Below are 23430 nucleotides of genomic sequence, written 5' to 3' on the forward strand. Positions count from 1 at the left end.
ACTGTCATTGTCTTTGTTAAATAGAAATACACACATGTATGCACATACACATATGGGTACACATACACACATACATTTAACAAATGAATTAATTTCAAAAACACAGAATCAAGCTTTATGCTCATTATAACATTTTATTTCTTAAGATGCATATTTCTTAAAATTCAAGGAGTAGAACGTCCTTGAGTAGCTTTACTTGTTTTCAGGGTAAATTAGAACAACTGAAATCCCCTCTTAGAATTCTAAATACCTAAAGTCAAACCATAGAAAAATGACTCTCAACAATTTTGTCTAGTAGGCAATTTGATACCCAAAGGAAAGTAGAAAGCCAATTACTCGAGTAATATAAACCCCTGCTGCAAAGAAGAAAAATCCAAAAAAGCTAGTCTCAAATAAAATAGAGGAAACAATAATATTACATAACAAGGATGAAGCTGATGTTTTTTTAATTCCTTTTCTTTCTTTGTGGTTCAAGCTATACCAGTTATGTATGACAGTTACATAATTTTATCTCTCTAATCAGCAATGACCACTTTTGCAAAGGAGAATGACTTCTATACCAGGTCAAAAACAGTGTGAATGGCTCTATAAGAAAAAATTCTTCGAAAAAAAGTTCATTTAAGACTGTTTACTATCACAGAGGCAGAAAACTGTTTCTATTATCCACATGAACCAGCATTACTGCTTTAAGTCCAAAGCACAGTTGCCAAGAGTGATGTGAGTCATTAAGCTGCAAGCAGATACTAAGACTTGGAAGGTCCAAGGCGTTGCACACAATTCCAGTATACTGCAGCCCATAATGTCTAGGCAATCAAAGGTCAAATGAAGAGAACACACACAAGTCTACTATTATGGAAGATTATTTTGCACACACTCTCAACTTCACTGTCTTCCCTGGTAGTAAATAGTATTAACCTGAATTGCTATACATTTTATACAAAACTTGCCACAGAAAGCATGATCCCTTCACATAAAACTTGAAAGTGAATTGCCTGTAACATGAGCAACTTATTATTGCATGCCAATTCACTCCTTTTGGATGCCCTATTTTGAGTGAAAAGAGACCTAACAATTTCATTACTTCCAATTTTTACATCACCACACTCTGATCTCTGGACAGTCAAATCAAAGAGTGAGAAAGTCCAGTCAGGAAGAAGCACAGCACCTAGCATCGTCTCCTCATGCACACAGCCAGAAAGAATGGGATACAAAAGAGAGAACCACATCTTATTTTATATGAGCCAGAAGAACGCATACTCATTGCTCTAACTTTCAAAAGGAAATGTTTTAAAATTAAGAAGAAATAGACATGTGAATATACTAAAATTCCTCACATAATTTAATGGTTTTCCAATATCCTTAGTCTCTCCCTTTATAACTTCCTCTCCCATTAGGCCTTCAAACTTGTTAGTTACTACATTATTTTTTAATCAACTCATGCTACAAGTTCTCTGTTCTCTCTGTTTCCAACACTCAAATTTCAGCTTCTTTTATACCTTCATCCCTTACTGTTCACTCTTAGAACTCTATGCTCCAGTTGTCCTCGATTTGGGCCAGTTTCTCCATGGAAACTATTTATTCATTCATTCATTCATTCATTTCATTCATTCCTGGACTTTGCAAATGCTGCTTTTCGCTTGAAAAGTCTTCATGCTTGCCCTTATTACTTAACTAACCCTTAATCTAATTACTTCCTCTTCCAGATCTATTGACATCCAGTTAGGTGCAACTTCTGTATGCTCTTGTTGTACCTTATTCTTATTTCTATATTATCACGTTTTATGTTCCATTTTGTCACATTATTTGACTGACGTCTACACTCTCCTTAAAGAAAGGGACTGTTTTTTACTTCTCTATCCCTGGCGTAGGCAGTCCCCAGCACACAACAGCTACTGAATAAAAAATTTTTGAATAAATAACTCCAAATAAATAAGATGTATTTTTAAAAATTATTTAACTGTGCTTTTGATCCAGAAATTCATTCTCCAGGAATGAGGTAGTACATTAGACAACCAGGTGTGTGTTTTTGTTTCTTTTCCAAAATGGCAAAATAGAGGATTTTCAGCATGCCTCTGCCACTTGGGAATAGTAAGACAGTGCATAAAGATCAACTCTGCGAGCTTTAAATCAAGAAGGAAAATGTGAATCCACTGGAATCATGATGGACACCCCAGTTTCCAGGGAGAACACTGACAAACAGCTCCTGTGACACCATCCAACTCATAAAAGTGAGTGAAGCCCTGGGAAAAGCTGCAGGCATTTTCCCAGACCTGGGACCTAGGCATTGAAGGAACATATCTCAAAATAATAAAAGCCATCTATGACAAACACACAGCCAATATCCTACTAAATAGGTAAAAGCTGGAAGCATTGCCCTTGACAATGCCAAGACAAGGATGCCTATTCTCATCTCTCCTATTCAGCATAGTACTGGAAGTCCTAGCCAGAGCAATTGGGCAAGAGAAAAAACTAAAAAAGGCATCCAAATAGGAAAAGAAGAAGTCAAACTATCTCTCTTCACTGACAATATGAGTCTATACTTAGAAAAGCCCATAGTTTCCATCCAAAGACTGATAGATCTAGTAAACAACTTCAGCAAAGTTTCAGGATACAAAATCAATGTACAAAAATCAGTAGCATTTCTATATACCAATAATTTTCAAGCTGAGAGCCAAATCAAGAACATAATCCCAGTTACAATAGTCACACACAAAAATAAAATACATCAAAATACATCCGACCCAAGGAGGTGAAAGATCTCTACAAGGAGAACTTCAAAATACTGCTCAAAGAAATCATCATAGACGGGCTGGGTGCGGTGGCTCACGCCTGTAATCCTAGCACTTTGGGATGATGAGGCAGGTGGAGTGCTTGAGGCCAGAAGTTCAAAAACCAGCCTGGCCAACATGGTGAAACCCTGTCTCTGCAAATATTAGCTGGACGTGGTGGCAGGCACCTGTAATCCCAGCTACTTGGGAGGCTGAGACAGGAGAATCACTTGAACCCGGGAGGTGGAGGTTGCAGTGAGCAGAGATTGCACCACTGCACTCCAGCCTGGGCAACAAGAGTGAAACTCTGTCTCAAAAAAAAAAAAAAAATGAAAAAGGAATTATCATAGACAACAAAAATAAATGAAAAACATTCCATGCTCATGTATTGAAAGAATCAATATCATTAAAATGACCATATTGCCCAAAACAGTCTACAGATTCAATGCTATTCTCATCAAACTACCAATGTCAATTTTCACAAAATTAGAAAAAATCTGTTCTATTAATAAATTTCACGTGGAACCACAAAATAGCCCAAATAGCAAAAACAATTCTAAACAAAAATAACAAAGTTGGAGGTATCACATTACCTGACTTCAAACTATACTGTAAGGCTACATTGACCAAAATAGCATGAAACTGGTACAAAAACAGACCCATAGACCAATGAAACAGGATAGAGAACCCAAATATAAAGCCACACATCTACAAGCACCTGATATTTGACAAAGTCAACAATGGGGAAAGATATCTACTAAATAAATGATGCTGAGAGAGCTGGCTAGATTCATTCAAAAGAATGAAACTAGACCTCTACCTTTCATCATATACAAAAATTAACTCAAGATGGATTAAAGATTTAAATTCAAACTATAAGAATCCTAGAAAAAAAAAAAACACCTAGGAAACATTATTCTGGATCCGGGCCTTGGCAAGTAATTTGTGACTCAGCCCCCAAAAGCAATCGCAACAAAAACAAAAATTGACAAATGGGACCTGATTAAACTAAAGAGCTTCTGCACAGCGAAAGAAACTATCAACAGCATAAACAGACAACCTACAGAATGGAAGAAAATATTTGCAAACTACGCATTTTCTCTTCCATGGAAAATTAAGGTACACATTTTATTATGACCTTAATTATGTGAAATTATGTGTTTATATGAAAGATTTACCTTAAAAAGGTTTTCTAAAAGGTTCATTGTGATTAATTCTGTGAGATAAGATTTTAGGATTTATATTTATTCTACTTTTCATATGATTTAAATGTTTTATTAATTTATTATTTTAATTTTGTAATGTTTGTATTGAAAAGCTATTTCCTCAAAACATTAATCCTTCTTATATTTCTTTTCAAAATCAAAAGAAATACAGAGGGTATTATGTTGCTGTTTTTATTTATTGTGATTTTTTTCTTTGCTTTAAAATAGTTAATGACATATAGGTAAATAATAAACCAAGCAATACATAACACAAAAACTTTATAATTTAAAGTAAAACATAAATTTCTCATTCTTTTCTTTTAATGATATGATCAGAAAGCAAAGATTTTCTATGCTCTTACAGATTTGCTTCCTAACCATATTAGGAAGGAGAAAAAAAAGTGAAGAGAAAAACAAAAAAAAAAAAAAAATGAAGAATTGATGAGACAAAAATAAGGCTGACATATAAAGATGGAACAAGTGCTATCGAATTTATTCAATCTCATTCCTCTTTGAAAACTTATCAAAAAATATGGATCGTTACCAGAAAAGAAAAATGTTTATTCATACAGCATCTGCAAACTTTAGTAAGTTTATAGATTCCATGAAACACATGCATACTATTGAAGAAAAAATTATTCAATGACACTTGACAAAGTATAGTGAGGCAGACTTTTTTCAAGGCCATTGGAATAGGTATAGGAACCTCTGCAATGAGATTTTTCATCAGAGAGAGATACTGGGTTTGACCTCAAATACAGCACAAGCAAGTGAAAATGTATAAACAAGAAGTAGGGCAGGTGTAAGTTAATGGAAAATTACTAAAAGGAAACATCAGGGAGAAGGGAGATTCTGGCTAAGCTGACCTAACAGAATTCTTGCTGAAAACAGGCCAGGGTGATAAGATATCACCTGAGGGATGGTAGAGGAGGGAACCTGACTAGATATTTGGGGTGATCAGATATTGAGGGTGGGAGGTTCTTGCTAAAATGACTTGGCAAGTTTTTTGCAAAAACTAGATTGTACAAGTAAGTGCACAGATGGGTTTATAAGGTTCAGGAGCCTGACTAAAATTTGGTCAAGCACAGAATCTGTGTCAATACATCAGAACAACGACCAAAGATCTAAAGCACAAAAGAACTGATAACTACACAGAGTTCGACACAAAAATAAGAAGAAACAGAACCCAGTTGCAGATTGCCTGTAACAAATCTTTCTTGTATCCTTTAATTATAGTTACTACCAACAGATTTTTAAACCAAGAAAGTCTTTACAACTTCAGACAGGAGTAGGAAGTAACATTTCTTTCCACTTGCCTAGAAAGAATATTTAAAAACAAACCAAAAAAAGTGAACTCCAGATCCAGATGTAAAAATGCAGATGTGAATACCTGTGCCTGTGCCTTAATATTTACAAAAGATAAGAACTCAGTTATTTCACAACAGGTGAAGTACTTTGAATGGAATGTCACAAAGTCAAGCATTGTGATTTTGGAAGCATGGTTCCCTTAATTCAGTGCTAAAAACTTTGGAAGGATGGGAGGTAAACAATATAATAGAGAAACAAAGGGAAAACTTTCATCAAAATTTAATTTTTTTAAGTTAAAATAGAAACTAGAAAATTTTGCAGAATGATATCTGAGGACTAACTTAAATCATTTATATCTGAAGAGCAGTTTGCCAATTTTTACTTATGCTGTAACCCAAAAAACTGTTTGTTATATAACCAACTTTTATAGCGAGAGTTTGTTATTTTGTCTGTAACTAATCTGTTCTTCCTACTGTGTCCCCCACTATTTGTATAAGTAAATACCCAATCTAATCTAAAGTTTAGTCTCCAAAAAAGAGACCTTCAGGATATGTTTGGTTTCTGAGATTAAAATTCTGTCACAGATAACTTTTCTCCAGCGGCTTCTCTCCTTAGGGTGGAAACAGTAGTGCTGCTCACATGCTCTAGACTAGAAACAGAGGCAAACAACTTAGGGTTTTTGAATGCTAATTCCTTGACAATCCCAGTCTCCAGTACATAAGTCTCCCCTTGGTAAGCTTTTGGTCCATTCTTCCTGAGTTGAAGCCATGTTTCTGCTCAGAGTCCAGGCCTAGAAGGTCTTGCTGTATTTCCCACTGATACTACAGATTACTTGTGAGTTCTGACTTTGATTCTACTCCTTCCTGGAACAGATAATCCATCTGTGGCCGCTAAACAGCCAGACTGCTAATAGTGCTTTCTGTCAGGTTCTTTCTGTCAAATGCTTTCTCTCAGGCATATTATCAGGGATGTGGTAATGTTCCCAGCAGGTATGAGTCATTCTGCAGGGTCGAAATCTAGCTTCCTCCTGGCGTCTCAAACAGAGGTATGAGGAGGACTCCTCTCTGCACTTCATGATACTCTCGTTTATTGGACACACTATCTCTCCAAGTGTGTGGAACAGAAGTTGAGACCCCTGCATTTGATCACTTCACACATCACTTTCTGTTTCTCCTTCCTACAATCCCTCAAGAGTGGAAAGGGGAGTTTTCCCTTTTTCTTCTCCCCTTTTATCTCCCTAGAGTTCCCCTACTTAGAAATTCAGTTATCTAGGCTGGTGAGCAAGATTTCTCCAAAGAGGCATAAAGTAAACCTTCAGCAAACAATAACCTAGCTTGCAAAGGTAAAGTATAGATGCAAAAGCTCTCCTTTTAAATTTCAGAATCTGAAGCCTCTTTGTGTATTCATGGATTCCTAGGAGGACAAGAATGAATAAAGGCTCAGAAGGTCAAAAAGACAATCACATTTTTAAAATTAAACTCTTAACATTGTTCTATTTGTTCTCTATCCTATGTCAACTCTTCTTGTCCCCGTGCATAAAGCAATTAGGCTCCCCTTAACAGCAAACATTATAGGAAACATTGACAAAAGGCTATAGATAGAAATGATATCAATGCCTGCCTCCTTCTCTACTTTCCTACTCCTAACTTCAGTGCATGCTAGGATGGCTGCAATGCACAGCTAAAGCAAAGTTCATTGTTTTTCCTCAACCAGAGTGCAGCTTCTAACACCTCTATTCGGATGCTGGAGGTGAGATTCAGCGGAATTGTGTTGAGTCTCAGGGCATCACCTTGACTGGTAGCAGGAGAGCGACTAACACTATTTGAATTAGCTCAGCCGATGTACAAAATTATATAGGTCCTCTCCCAATGTTTGCCAATCAAACAGCAGAACCAGTTTTTATACTTCTCTTTCTCTCAAGGCTCCTAGATTTCCTTCTGAGATTCAAGAAGAGGAGACACAGGTTGTCTATTAGCTCAACTACACTATTTTACTTTAAATGGCAAGTTTAACAAATCAGAATATTCTATTTGAATCCTGTCTACCAATACTAGGTTGTCTTTAATTCATGAGTATATGTGCTATCTAAATTTTGAACAGTAGCATGGCCTTGCCTCTTTTTTTTTAAAGCTCTAGGGCAGGGGTGTCCAGTCTTGGTTTTTTTTTTTTTTTTTTTTTTTTTTTTTGAGAAGGAGTCTCGCTCTGTTGCCAGGCTGGAGTGCAGTGGCGCGATCTCGGCTCACTGCAACCTCTGCCTCCCATGTTCAAGCAATCCTCCTGCCTCAGCCTCCCAAGTAGCTGGGACTACAGGTTTGTGCCACCATGCCCAGCTAATTTTTGTATTTTAGTAGAGACGAGGTTTCACCATGTTGGCCAGGATGGTCTCGATCTCTTGACCTTGTGATCCAACTGCCTCGGTCTCCCAAAGTGCTGGGATTACAGGCATGAGCCATCGCGCCCAGCCAGGGGTGTCCAATCTTTTGGCCTCCTTGGGCCATATTGGAAGAAGAAGAATTTTCTTGGGCCACTCATACAATACACTAACACTAACAATAGCTGATAAGCGAAAAAGAAAGAGAATATCATAATGTTTTAAGGAAGATTATGAATTTGAGTTGGGCTGTATTCAAAGCTGCCCTGGGCTGCATGCAACCCATGCAGGTTGGACAAGGTTGCCCTAGGGGAAAATTCCCATACACAAATGAAACTCTTATTTTTCCTTTTTCATCCCAACTCCCAAGTCGGGAGTCTTTAGAAATTAAAGATGGTAAAGAGACTAATGGTGGGAAGCAGCAGAAAAGAGGGCAAAGTCCAAGTCTAATTTTCTAACCACCTTGGAAAAACAAGATGCTCTATGAGGGATGACATTTGAGAGCATAGTGAGAATTAAATAACAGTTTGCAGCTGTGGAGGATTGGGATTCTTAGATGTTCCTATATATAGTGAATAGTGAATTGAAAGAAGTTTATCCCTGGTCAGAGTATACTGGAAAGAACTTCCAGCAGATATTTGGAGAAAAGAGATCCAATCTGCTAGGACAGGGTTTGCAAAGTCATCGTCATGCCAAGAGGTTTGCTCCACAGTAATCATAGTAACAGGGCTGTCACATGGTAAGGCAAGTTGCCAATGCTTCTGTAGAAGTTGTCAAAACATTTCAGCTTCTCAACAACTTTCTCACTAAATCCTTGTGAGAATTAGTGCAAAGTATTATTTTATAAAAGTTCTGAAAACACAAAATACTTCAATGGCAAATTTTACTTTACATTCTAAGCATTCCCCACTGAGGCTCATTTAAGGTGCATACAGGGGTTTGTTCATCTCTGGCCAACCCCAAGTGTTACACCGGATGGAAGGAAGGAAGGAAGGAAGGAAGGGAGGGAGGGAGGGAGGGAGGGAGGATGAGCATGCAATGTTAGACATAGCACTGCCCTTTTCTTGACTGGTATAAAATATAATAATAAATCATATCAATCGCTAACAGAGAACTCCTAAAGGAGTAAATGATGGAAAGATGAAACAAAATAAGTATCTTGGAAGCCAGAAGTATTCTGAATATTTGAGAAGGGTTGGGTCTGGGCGTGAAGAAAATCCTTAGATAGCTGTAGATTTGACCATGGCAGGACAATCTCTCTTCACGAAGGAGTCACAAGGGTCTTTGGTGCCTCATGGGGAATACGGGCCAAGAATAGTCCAAATATTCAACATGAACCACAGACACTATGGCTCTGGGAGCCTCACTAATTCACAACTAATATTGCAAAAGCCAAAAGCCGATGCTACAAAGCAAAGAGCTCTATACTCTGCAGGGTGTGGGTGTGCACAGGCACCATGAGTTCACATAAGTGTACATAAGTAGAAGGATCCATCTTATTTTGTCACATTTTGTGTATGATACTTAGTAACTTTGGATAGCTCTCTCCTTATTACAAAAATAGAAAAATGCTTAAGCAATTTTGGAAAAGTACACAAAAATCACACTAAAAAAAGAAATGAAATTCACTTATAATGCCACAAACAAGAAATATTTAGTATTACTATTGTGGTATATATCTTTGAAGATTTGTTGCATTGGGATTATACTATGCATAATATTTTATACACTACTTATTCACATATTAATGTGCCCTGAGTATTATTATATGTTACGAAGTACATATTTCCTTTTGCCATGAGTCATTAATGCCTAAAAGTATTTCCATCATATAGATATAAGGTTTTTAATAATATCTTGTGGCTGTAACTATGGGTTACTTTTATTTTGTTTTATGTTTGCTATAAAGTATTAATTCTCTAATTCACACTCATGGTTATTTCCTTAGGGCAAATTCTGGAAGAAAAATTACTAGGTCAAAAAAATGATCATATAAAATATTTTTATGTATTCACAGATTGTTGTACACATATGTTGCCTCACTTTTACTTCCCATTGAATTAATTAATTAATTATTTTCAGAGAAAGAGTCTCATTCTGTCATCCTAGCTGGAGTGCAGGGGTAGCCTCAAGCAATTCTCCCACATCCACCTCTCAGTAGCTGGGATTACAGTGTGAGTCACCATTCCCTCTTTAATTTTTAAGTCTTATTTACCTAACTGTTTCCAACACTGGCTATCATTTTTTCCTCAAGATTTCACATTTCAAAATGTAAAATATATGTATTTGCATTTTTATTTTCTTTACTCAATTGTGAGAATAATCAACTCACATTCTTTATTTTGTATTATTTTATTGGTTTATTTCCTAACTACTTTTGCTATTTATGTTTTTATATTAATTTTTTAAAAGTATTTCCTGTATGGCCTCTTTATTTAAAAAGAATATTCACTCTTTTATGTTTAGGGAAAAAACTGTATTAAGAATATTTAATATGAGATATACCCTTTCAACAATTTTTAAGTGTACAATACAATATTGTTAACTATAGGCATAATGTTGTATAACAGATCTCTCAATCTTATTAATCTTGTATAACTGAAACTTAAGCTTTTAAACTTTCATTTATGGTATGTTGAGATGCAAAAGTTTTGCATTTTTATGTAGGCAAATGTACCAGTTACCATTGTTTTGGCTTATTGTAAGTTATGATTTAACATAAAGATCTAGTTTATTATCAGGTAATAATGTTTGCAGCGTTTCTATTTAAACTGTTATTTTACTACTGGTTTGAAACCTTATCATATACCAAATTCTGATGGCAATGAAGCCTGTTTCTGACATTTTTATATAGTCCCATTAATTTGACTGTTGGGATTTGGTGATAGTGGCATTCTGCTTTGATTATCATGGTACTATTTTATTTCTATTTATTTTTGAAACAGAGTCTCATTCTGTCACTTAGGCTGGAGTGCAGTGGCACATCTTAAATCACTGCAATCTCCACCTCCTGGGTTCAAGTGATTCTTCTGCCTCAGCCTTCAGAGTAGCTGGGACTACAAGCATCCGCTACCAGACTGGCTACTTTTTGTATTTTCAGTGGAGACGGGAATTCAGCACGTTGGCTAAGTGAGTCACAAACTCATAACCTCAAGTGATCCACCTGCCATGGCCTCCCTAAGTGCTGGGATTACAAGCAGGAGCCACCGCATCCAGTCTTGGCACTATTTTAATATTAAGTGCTGGTGGTGCCCCCATGCCTTTCTCTTCTTTTATAAAAAGAAATGTATATCATTCACCTTTTTTTTTGTTCTTCCATTAAACTTCTGTATGACTTGAAGTTCCAAAAAGTTCTTGGGAGGTATGTAATAAAATTGAATTACATTTTTTAATTAATAGAATAAAACTAAAATATTTACAATATTCATACCCATCCTGGAATCCTATGTGTTATTTAATCAAGCCTTTTGTTATGTCTCAAATTATCTGTATTAGCTTTATTTATATACCTCCTAAACACTTCTTGCTCATTTTTTTAGTCCTTGATTAATATGGTTTGGCTGTGTCCTCACCCAAATCTCATCTCAAATTGCAATCCCCACGTGTCCAGGGAGGGACCTGGTGGGCAGTGATTCAGTCATGTGGGCGGTTCCCCCATGTTGTTCTCATGATAGTGAGTTCTCATGAGATCTGATGGTATAAAAGTGGTATTTCCCCTTTCGCTCTCCCTCTCGCTCTGTCTCTCTCTCTCCTGCTGCCATGTGAGATGTGCCTTGCTTCTCCTTCACCTTCCGCCATGATTGTAAGTTTCCTGAGGCCTCCCCAGCCATGTGAATCTGTGAGTCAATTAAACCTCTTTTCTTCATAAATTATCCATTCTCAGGTAGTATCTTTATAGCAGTGTGAGAACAGACTAATACACTGATCATCAAGAAAATGTTTTTGACAGCTTTCCATTAACTGGCAATGTGTTACTTTATTCCTGGATAGTTTAAAATTTTGCTGCTAATGTGAATGAAAACTGCTGTATAAAGAATGATTGCTGATAAATAATATAGCTCTTTATTTTTTATATATATTTTATAAATATTCAATGTCTTGTTAATTCTAATCACTTTGAGTAATTTATACTTACCTGGACAAAGAATCACATTATCTACAAATAATGACAATTTTGCACCATCTGTTTCACTGTTTTTACTTCAAATTAGTTTATTTATAATATTTGGTTACAAATCCCATAATAGAATTAAGAAGTACATATTAGTAAGCCTAGAATTAACCATAATTTTTTCTAGCCCTAAGACCCACTTTTTTCCTTATTTTGTGTATGTGTTTTCTCTATTTTAATTGATTTTTAATTATGAAGCTTTGTCTATTTTGATAGATATTTTTATAAAAGCAATTTTTCATATTAATCTATCACTTATATGTACGTTTCTCAAGTTACTCAATTCTGCCTTTACCTTACTATTTATGCCTATGTTCTTCTTAATTTTGATTTTCTGGACATTTCAGAAGATATTTTGAATAGAACCATAAAATACCAGCCTGCTTGGTGCAAACAACTTTATCAAGTTCCTTTCTGTGCTGGACATTACACTGGTAGCTCCTACTGAATCATGTCTCCCCATATTCATGCCTTGGGTAGTTCTCTCCCATATTAATTCTAGGCTTGGACAGAGGGCTTGCCTTGGCCATGGATGACCAGATATGAAGTCAGCAGAGGATTGGTAAGCATTTGGAGGTTATTCCCTTGGAAGCCAGGCTCCGCGTTGTAAAGAATTGTAGGCTCTTTTCCTGCAGATAAAGTGTATGTGGAAAGACCCAGAAGGACAAGATGCCACATGGAGAAGCAAGGTGCCCTGGCCAAGCTCCTGGCCTTACACAGGCACCTGAGTGACCCCCAGATGGCAAGACATGAAGAAAGAAAACATGCAATAACCTACAGCATCATGAGAAATAATAAATATCATTTTTATGGCACTGAGTCTTGGAAATGTTTGCTATGCAACTAAAGAAAACTGAGAAGTTTTCTGTTTAAACTTTCTATTTAGCCAAGTTTCAGAGAAAGCTATCGAGCAGACAGATATTTAATTCCCCATGTATCAAATATGCTAACTCACAAATAAGGCAGGAATGGCTCTAACCCAGTGTGGATTCAAATAACATTCTTTTCTCTTTTTTCCCCCAACAATAATGAATTATTGCATCATTTCAGTATCCTTTTTTTAGTGCTTCAATAGAAACTGAGGGGATGATTTATCAGCTATAAACAGTCTCAAAGTTCTTGTATGTCATTTCTAAATCAGATCTGTTTTTGAAAATTCAAGCTGTCACATGTAACCTTTGACTGATGGTGATTAATTCATTATGACTTACAAACTTTTTAAATAAATAAAAAATGTGTGTGTGTATCTTCTCAGAAAAATATAACTACATGAAGAAACAAATTATCACACACAATTTCAGCAGTTTCATGAATCATCTGAAGCAAATTCATGGACTTATTAAGGATAATATGTAGTAAATTTGGAACACATTTTAGCCAACTAATCTGTTCTAAGATAAAAGCTTCTTGGGAAAAATAAAAATAAATAAAATAAATAAAACAGAGCTGCCATAGTTGAAGCAAAGGCAGAGCTTGAAAACCCGTGCTTTGCCTCCAGCCCTTCTTTTACCAGCCCTCACATCACACCCCTCCACAGAATAGCTTGTTAATCACTGCTTTAAAATGACACGATAAATTTATACATATAGAGAAAAAGAAAGACAACGTGAGGGAACTGGAGTCAGAAAAGTGCTAACCTAAGCTAAGAGTAGATATATAATAGAACAAAGGAAGATGGGATGCAGGCAAGTAACGTACAAGAAAATAACAGATCAATCAATGTGGACGGAGGTTCAACATGAGACAGCGAATGATCTGCTGCTTTGAAATAAGTTGGATGACCATATATCCCAGTGTGTCAAGAACAGACCTGGTTTATGCCTGTGGCCCAGTTGTAATTATTAAAAGCTCCCCCTTTTACTCTCAAAAAGATCCCAGTGCAGGAGATTAAAGTATATGTTCCTCCAAAGAGGGCCCCAGTTCTCACCACGTTTGTTTGTGGGCACAGCAGTATTGAGATGTCCTTGTTTATCCTAAAGTAGGGACTTTCCATCTTAATCAGTCCCTGCAGTACCAGCAACCCAAGAAAAGAGCCACCAGTGTGATGAATACATGTTACTTAAATAAGCAAAAAAGGCCGGGCGAGGTGGCTCACGCCTGTAATCCCAGCACTTTGGGAGGCCAAGGCGGGCGGATCACTAAGTCAGGAGATGGAGACCATCCTGGCTAACACGGTGAAACCCCGTCTCTACTAAAAATACAAAAAATTAGTCGGGCATGGGGGCGGGCGCCTGTAGTCTCAGCTTCTCGGGAGGCTGAGGCAGGAGAATGGCGTGAACCCGGGAGGCAGAGCTTGCAGTGAACCGAGATCGCGCCACTGCACTCCAGCCTGGGCGACAGAGTGAGACTCCGTCTCAAAAAAAAAAAAAAAAGCAAAAAAGAAGTATTAAATCAAGAGAAGAATTCTTGCTAAATTGACAAAGTTTTCAAAAATTATTGCTTTCTCAATGTTAAGTTACCACAGCGGTTTAATGGAAATGCTTTACCTTAGATAGAGGAAAAAACAAATTATGTTTCACATTCACCTTTTCTTCCACACAAGTGAATTGAAAGTTCTAAAGCCTTAAAATATATCACCATTTTAAGTTCCACCCTATAGGATTATATCTTCACACTTTGGTTCTTTTTTCAATTAATGGTCCATTTGTGGAATGCATATGTAGTTATTTCAGTTCTACATGGCTCATTAGAGAGCCTTCTCAGTGACGTGTTTCATTCGTCTTGGTCTAATATGAATGTATTCACTAGGAATATACTATAAAATAACTAATAAAGCAATTTTTGAACATTTAAGAAGAAGTAATAAAGCACAACTTATCTTCCTTAAAAATAATTTAATCTGTTGTGGCTGTTTTAAAGATTTGAAATCAGGAGAAAATCCTTTACAAGTAGCTTTTATTATAACCTGGAACCTGACACCTCATTCAAATGTGCATATTAATGTATAATATATATCAGAGTGACTCCAGTGGGAAGAATAAATGTGTTAGATCGTGCAAGTATAAAGAATGTAAGAATAAACATGAAAACTGTCAGTGGGTCAGATAAGAGGAACCTCCATTCTATTTATCCTTTCCGGAGTAATTTCCAAGTTTGCATAAAACCATGGTCCCATTTAAACAGTGGAGCTGACTGTGATTTAATCTGACTTGTGGATAAAATCCTTTGTAAATGTGTTGCTCTTGCTATTCTATTCAATTATGTTTTACTTGTCCTTTTCTATTGCTTCAAGGAGGGTCCAGATTGCACCTTCTTGATTAAGAAGCAATTTCTTCAGCAAAACTCTACTACTTCAGAAATAGTGACAGTTTTACATCGAGAAACAAAACCCTGAATTTTTCATTGACAAGAAAAACCAAATTTTTTTTCTGTAGGAATGTGAGTTATTGCTAATATTATCAACTATTCCTATAGAATATATCAGAAATAATTCATGTAAATAAAGTATTAGATGAAAAAGTTTACAAGTCAAAAAATAGATTTTTTTCTCTTCTGCTGACTTAAAAGGAAATCAACAGTAATTAACAAGAAAATATTGAATAGAAAAATAAATATTCTAGATGCAACCTATAAATGTGAATTATGACATACATCAAAAGCAAGACTAATTGTGAGACTCATCGACAAATTGTGAGACTTCATTTGATCACCCGCACAATTACTTACAAGGACATACTTCAACTGTTTACTAAGATCTAGAGCTCCCCTTCACTGCTTTAGACCAAAAACATGTCATTTGTGGGGTAAGTTCCCTCAAGTTCACATACATGCTATTGGATCCAGCTCTATTTTAATCTAGTTACATACCATATTTAACATTCAAGTTCAAAAACCATATAGGCAACAGTAAATAAAGCCTTCACTTGCAATGCTAACAATCTTTTGAGGAAACACTATTTTCAATTTATCTCTTACTGGTGTATTTCCACTGAGCTAAGGTACACATATTTAAATGAATATTTGGGTATTGATGGCTCTCTTGTTTTCAATATTGCTCAACTCATATGTAATTGAAAGACAGACATCAGACATGCATAAAAAATATTCTTAGCCATATATTATGATTATACATAACTGTAATAACAAAATCTCAAAATATATTGAGTTCCATGCTTTTTATAAACTATACATCCAAACTTGACTTCGAAAGGACTGAAATAGAGTCTAAATAAATGACATAAAACATTTTAATAAGGAACATTTAAATTTGGTTAAATTAGATTAGGTCTCTAATTGTCAGGATGGAGAGTTATAAAGTCCATATAAGACGGAGGCAAATCGGCCATTGAAGACCTTTCTCATTCTTTTGAATCTCTAAGCCTGTGAGTTCTTTCTGTCTCACCTCCCCCATCTCTTCCTTCAGCAGCTGTTTACAGTAGGCACCCAGCCTTAAACAGGCTGGCCTGTTATGAATAAATCATACTCCCAGAAATGCATTACATGACTCTTGTATGGAATCATACTTATTAAATATTTAAGATATTTATATTCTTTTCTAGAAAGAAGGCCAATTCACGGATATAAGGGTTGAATTACTTCTTGAAATGGAGTCATTCCTATCATTAGCCACCTGAGACAACTCAAATGCAATGGAAAGGGCCTTTGTTAAAATGTTAAGATACTACATACTAAGTTACTTCGCTTGTGGAAGCAGGAAGAGAGTGGCAAAAATAAAAAGGAAAAGAGGCAAAGAAAAGGATAGGAAATGAAAAAAAAGTAAGGAAAAAAAAGAAAAAGGAAGGAAAGAAAGAAAAAAGGGAAAGTAAAGAGAAAAGGGAAAGAAAAAAGAAGAACGAAATGGGAGAGAAAAAAGGAAAGAAAATAGAAAAGGAAAGGAAAGAAAACTGAAGGGGAGATGGGGGAGGGGCGATTAAAAAAAGAAAACAGAAAAGTGAAGGGAGGTGAGGGGAGGGAAGGGAAGGGACGGGAGAGAAAGCAAGGGGATGGAAGAGACGGGATGAATAATTTGGCTTTGGAGTGGAACAAACAGGATACCTCATGTGGCTTCATTGTCTGCCAGCTGTGCGACGTCTGAAAGCTTCCTTTTTATATAAAATGTGCCTACCAAACGGGTATATAGCTACTAACAACCAAACTTACCCTTGTTAAGTTATTAATATTAAATGAGGTAATACAAGTGTGATATTTAACATTGATCCCACCAGAGAAAGTCTCAAGGTGATTCTATTTAAGTGTCCCAAGTAGAGAGATATGGCTAGGGAGCACAGGTTTGAATCTTAACATTTTTTACTTACAAATGTCATGGGGATTTGCACCAGGCAGAGTCAGGGAGGGCAAGAATAAATACTCAAACAGGAGCAAAGCAAATCTTCAGGCAAGGTCAGGTATGTTTCCTACCAGGCAAAAACCCCATAGGACCCTGAAGGATGAAGAAGTGAGGTCCTTAAACACACTGACAGCAGGAACTGCTAGGACAGACTCTAGGTGGATGCAGTCCATGCAAGGTGTGTGCTCAGCTGAAGGTGGGGCAGTTTGCAATGGCTCAGTTTCTGTGTGGAGCCAGGAAACCCAACAATAACTCTGCATTGATCATTTGCAAGTCCTCACGTTTGGCTCTTCCCAGACACCAGCCTTTCCTTCCTGGAAAACTTTCCTGAGATCAGCTATTAGAGAATATGCTCTTTCTGAAAACCATCTTTTTTATCTGTCCTTTTTATTTCTTCTTATCCTCAAGTCTTCTTTTTTTATTTCTTTTTAATTTCAGGGTTTATTTCAGATACAGGTGGTACATGTGCAAGTTTATTACATGGGAATACTGTGTGATGCTGAGGTTTGGGGTATGGGTCCCATCACCCAAGTAGTGAGCATAGTACCCAGTAGGTAGTTTTACAAGCCGTGCCCCGCTCCCTCCTTCTCCCTTTTAGCAGTCCACAGTGGCCATGTGTGCTGTTGTTCCCATGTTCATGTCCATATGTGTTAATTGTTTAGTTCCCACTTATAAGTGAGAACAAAAGTTATTTGGTTTTCTGTTCCTCCTGCATTAATTCACTTAGGATTATGGCCTTCAACTGCATCCATGTTGCAGCGAAGAACATGATTTCATTCTCTTTTATGGCTGTATAGCATTCAATGGCATATACATATCACATTTTCTTTAGCCAATCTATCATTGATGGGCACCTGAGTTAATTCTATGTCTTTGCTATTGGGCATAGCAAATAGTGCTGTGATGAACAGATGAGTGCATGTGTCTTTTTAGTAAAATAATTTATTTTCCTTTGGCTACATATCCAGGGATGAGGATTGCTGGGTCAAATGGTAGCTCTGTTTCCTTCTGTGGGTATATGTGAGAAAATATTTTCTTCTGTCAAAGAAATGTACTATCTTCTGTCTCTTCAGAAAACCTCTTCTCTTTTCTAATATCTAAGCAAACACTTTTCTCTTCTTATATCCTTTAATGATAGTGATTAGTGGCTTTTAAAAATTGGATGTAAATGAAGGAAAATAAATTTCCTTTTGGTTTAATCTTCAAATCCAACTAGATAGTGAGGTGAAGAAGTCATATTATTTTAATGCAATCAAAAAAAGATGGGGAGAAAAAAATTAAACACCTATATCCTGCTACTTATTTAGAGAATTCTCCATGGTACCTGTAAATTTATTAAGCATTCAAAAAATATTAAAATATTAGGTAATAATTCCATGTTTGTGAACTCAAGCCTCATTTCACTGGGATGTCATGTAGAATAGAGTAGTGCTTAAAGATTTGAAGAGTAAGTCTTGGGTAAGTGAACAATGTTAATTTCAAATTACTATTGTTCATAAGTAAATACATGTTTCTCTGTATGTTTGAATATCTTTTACCTCTCCATCTGTTCCATATCCGCTGTAACAAAGTGAACCACACTTCAAACATTACAGTGTAATTGTAAGAACTAAAAGTGTCCTTGAGTCCTTCACATAGAGTGGTAGAGACAATGATAATTCAGGATTTTAAAACCTGCACAGGGCAAATGAAACATAGCAACCTCAAGTAAGGACTGCTAGAGTCCCTGTAACCTGTGCTTTGACTCTATGCATTTGTTTCTCAGCCAAAATCAAAGAGATGCCACTAAGACAACTTATCAAAGCCTTTGATATGGTTTGGCTGTGTCCCCACCCAAATCTCATCTTGAATTGTAGCTCCCATAATTCCTATGCATTGTGGGAGATACCGGTGGGAGATGATTTAATCATGGGGTCGGTTTCCCCTATACTGTTCTCCTGGTAGTGAGTAAGTCTCATAAGATCTGATAGTTTTATAAGGAGAAACCCCTTTCACTTGGCTCTCATTCTCTCTTGTCTGCCACCATGTAAGAAGTGCCTTTCGCCTTCTGCCATGATTGTGAGGCCTCCCCAGACACGTGGAACTGCGAATCCATTAACCCTCTTTTTCTTTATAAATTACCCAGTCTCAGGTATGTCTTTATCAGCAGTGTGAAAACGTACTAATACAGCCTTGCATCAACAAATGGCAAGTTTGGGGAAAATCTTTGTGTCTCCAAGATACTATTCCTCTAAATATCTAAACCCATTTGTATGGGGAAGGCATCACTTACATGATTCCTACTTTCTTCCTACTTTCTGTGCTTCCTAGATTTTCAAGGCTTCTTTTTTTTTTTGACCCTCAGAGGCTTGAACTGCTAATGCTCTGTGTCTCTACTAGCGGCTGAAGCCAATTTGCTGTAAATTTCATTTCTCCTACCATATCATCTTAGATGAATTTTCCTAGATTTGAAAAGCTTCATCATCTTACAAAGCTGTATTATTTTCTGTCCCACCTATTGCATCCTTCTGGAATGTCAATATCCAGAAGAAAAGAACTAGTTTTGAGAAACCACTGACAACTTGGTCTGTGAAAATTTTGGCTGATTAAGAATTCTGCTTCTCCCTATCTCTCATATAATTTCTGTTGCTTTCCATTAACTCTCATTCCTTACTTAGTCCACATTTGTTTCCACAGCAGGAGTTAGTCCTGACATAAATGTCTCACTAAGAAAAGAGATGTGACAGAGCTGACAGCTCTTTGGTTTATATTTATGCTTTCTTCTCCCAAGTGGTTTAGTTGTGTCTGAAAATACTTCTCCAAACCCTAAAAATCACACCTATAGTCTGAATGCCTGGGAACACTTGAAAAATATAAGAAAATTAAAATCTAAAATATATGATCCATAGATTAATGCTTAACCAGTTTTCTATATAAACTTATTACAAATATTTTTATTGACTTATTTTTTTAACAATTTATTGATAAAAGTATTCCCTTTTTATTCACCATGAATCCTACCTTTGTATAAGTGCTCTCCTACATTTTAACAGAGTTACCTTGGCTTCAGGAACCTGTGGCTTTATGTCCCTTTCACAGATATTTTTCTGTCAATAAATATACCTTGTGGGTGTTCTTTAAGCTCTATGATGTTGCTATTCTAAGAGAGATTAACAATATGAATATGCAATTATAAAGATGGTTATAGATAAAGGCAATTATCATAAAGAAAACCAAAAAGACTAAGAATATATTAGAAGGCAACAGTGGCTCAAGAGAAGCAAGGTGCAAAAACATGGTGGGGGAAGGTCTCCCTTAGGTGCTGAAATTAAAGCTGCAGCATTAATTGGAGGACATAGCCATGCAAATATGCAGAAGAACAGATTTCAAGGCAGAAAGAAGGCTTTGAGGAGGAAAGGAGTTTGTCCTATTCCAGGGCAACTGAGTCACAGTGCATGAAAAGGAAAGTAGTAAAACATTACATGGATGGAGGCAAGGAGCCTAGTTAGGAGACTAATCAAATATTCCATGAGAAAGGATGGTGATGGGCTCAGATCACAGCTGTGGAGATGTCAGGAATTATCTATAACAGAGTCAGGGTCTCTTCTAGAGATAGAGCTGATAGCACTCCCTAGTGGATTAAATTTGGAATGCAAGAGAATGAGAGGTGTCAAAAATGACGACTAGATTTTGCACCAACTAGGTGGATGGATTATAGCACCATTTACTGACATGAGAAAAGCATATTTGGGGGTGAAAAACAAAAATCTCTTTGGTTTTGCAACATTTTGATATTTGAGACACCTGGCAGACATCTAAGTGAAGGCTGCCAGGAAAACAAATCTGAGCTATGAAGACAGTAAAGAATAAGATGAGCTAGCTGTTGTCTCTCTGCTGCAAGCACCCCTTTCTGTACCTGGCTCTGTGAGGCCAGGACTAGTTTTCTATACATTACATTTTCCATATGCCCTTGCATTCTGGCTTTCATTTAGGTTTTATTTTTTATTTTAAGGAGATTGGAAAGAAAAATAAAGGTATGAGGGACTATTTTCATGTTTTCTAGTTGCTGCCAGCATTATTCTAGCAGCAGCATAATAGTGGCCTCCAGCTTCAAGCTTCTTCTGCAATAGAAACATCACTCTGCTTCCTCACATCCCTCGGGGGTACCCAAGACCCCAGGCCTCACTGTCTTGGAGCCAGAGCACCAGCCACTTGCCTGCGTCCCTGGGAGCTGCAAGCATGCACGAGGCCACACTTCCACCTCAGAGGCCTGAGCATCAGCCCTGCAGAGACCATTCTTTCAATCTCCCAGTTTCTCGTAGCATACCCTCTTTTCTAAGGGTAGTTGTTCCTTCCTACAGTTACAAATTTATGGGATACCACAGCTTTCTCTCTATACTCTTTGAGCCCTATAATATATTTGTACACAATTCCATAAATTAGGTCATCTGTATTTGAAATTCTAAATGTAGTTTTTGTTTTCTTGACAAGACCCTGGCAGATCCATGAGATAGATGTTAGATTATATTGATGGTAGATACGGTAGATGAGAGAGATGAGAGAGAGTGAGAGAGATTAGATAGATAGATAGATAGATAGATAGATAGATAGATAGATAGATGGACTAGATAGATGATAGATAGATAGATAGATAGATAGATAGATAGATAGATAGATAGATAGGTAGATAGATAGATAGACAGACTTTTTTTTTCCTTTCTCTCAACACTGATTGTCTATCATCCCTGAATTGGCTGCTTAAACTAATCAGAAGGAGAGTCTTAGATTGCCACTCTTGGATCACAGCTAGGAAACATACTAACAACAAATTATCTCTATTACCTATTCACATCTCCTCCTTCTAATACTTTTTTCTTGTTCATCAATGAGTATATGTCAAAACAGCTTACTATTAAGCTGGAAAATTATTCTTCCCTTGCAAGAAAGTTTCTCTGACATTTTATATCTGCAATTTTGGATGCAGAGGAGAAGACACAGAACTCACTTAAATAATTAATTAAAGATGTCTTAAGTGATGTAAATTACCCATAAGAAAAATATAATATTTAAATAACTATACCCATAGCAGTGCCTCATTTGTCTTCATTTGTCACTGAAAATGCAAGATCTGGGAGGAAATAATATTTGGCATATTTAAATAATTTTCAAGCTCCACTTAAGAAACCATTACAATCATCATTAGTGTAATATAAAATTTAAAGCTACATAAACATACAACACATGCCACAGTAGAAAATATAAAAAATGCACAATCAAAATATAAATGATAAATTTAAAATAATTTTTTCAGGATCTAATCATTAAAATAATCCTGAAGCATGATTTTTTACTTTTGTCTTCCAGCTGATTTATGTACATATACACAAACACACACACACATATACACATAAAAAGGGAAGTTAAAGTTCTTTTACAACATATTTTTGTTTTTATTGTTAACATTCTCTACCCTATAGGATTATGCTCAGCAAACCGTAAAGTACAACAGGATATACTTAAGTTTTTAAAAATTATCACCATACTTCTCCCCTTTTGATGAGGGATTGAGTAGAGAGTTTGGCAATTTGACAGTCACAAACAATTGTCATAAAAACACAGATGTTACCAAACATTAGTGCTGCAAAATCATTTTTTATTAGTATCACTTGCAGCCCTATGAGTGATATCACTTCCTAGTAAGCAAATATTTTTCAGTTAATCCTGTATTGGATCATAACCTCTGTCAATGTTTGTAGTGAAGGTAAGCAGTTAGTTTTTGGCCCCAGGACATGCTGTTAGAAATAAAATGTGCATCTTCCACTGTGCCTTGGGGAAGGGTTTAGATATTGGTACATTTTTACATAGTCTTCCCCACTTTGGCACAGAAAGCATCATCTTTTCTTCTTTGGCAGCTCTGGGGTAACATATAAAGCTGGTTGGTACCGAGCTATGGAATGCCAACTGAAGACACCTCAAAAAAGTGTTCTGAAGCATAATTCATTTCCTTTGGAAATAAGGATTATCAGTTCTTCCAAAATGTGATTTAATTATGCACTTACATAAAATGTCATCATCCTAGTACACTTGACATTTTGATACATATTCTGTTCCTGTCATCTATATCAATGACAAATGACAGAATAAAGGCCTAGTCAAAAATTATATCATCCAAGAAATTTTATATAATCGTGGGCAATTAGAATTTGTAAAACATTTAAATGAATTTAGTTTTTCTTTTAAAAATCAGTCAGCTCATAAGAAAGCTTAAACAAGCACTCAATGCTAAACCTATCAATCAAGAGACATGGTTGAGAACCAGGCACTAGGCTGAGTCATGGCAC

The sequence above is a fragment of the Gorilla gorilla genome, chromosome 7 (assembly GCF_029281585.2).
Source record: "Gorilla gorilla gorilla isolate KB3781 chromosome 7, NHGRI_mGorGor1-v2.1_pri, whole genome shotgun sequence".
Taxonomy (NCBI): domain Eukaryota; kingdom Metazoa; phylum Chordata; class Mammalia; order Primates; family Hominidae; genus Gorilla; species Gorilla gorilla.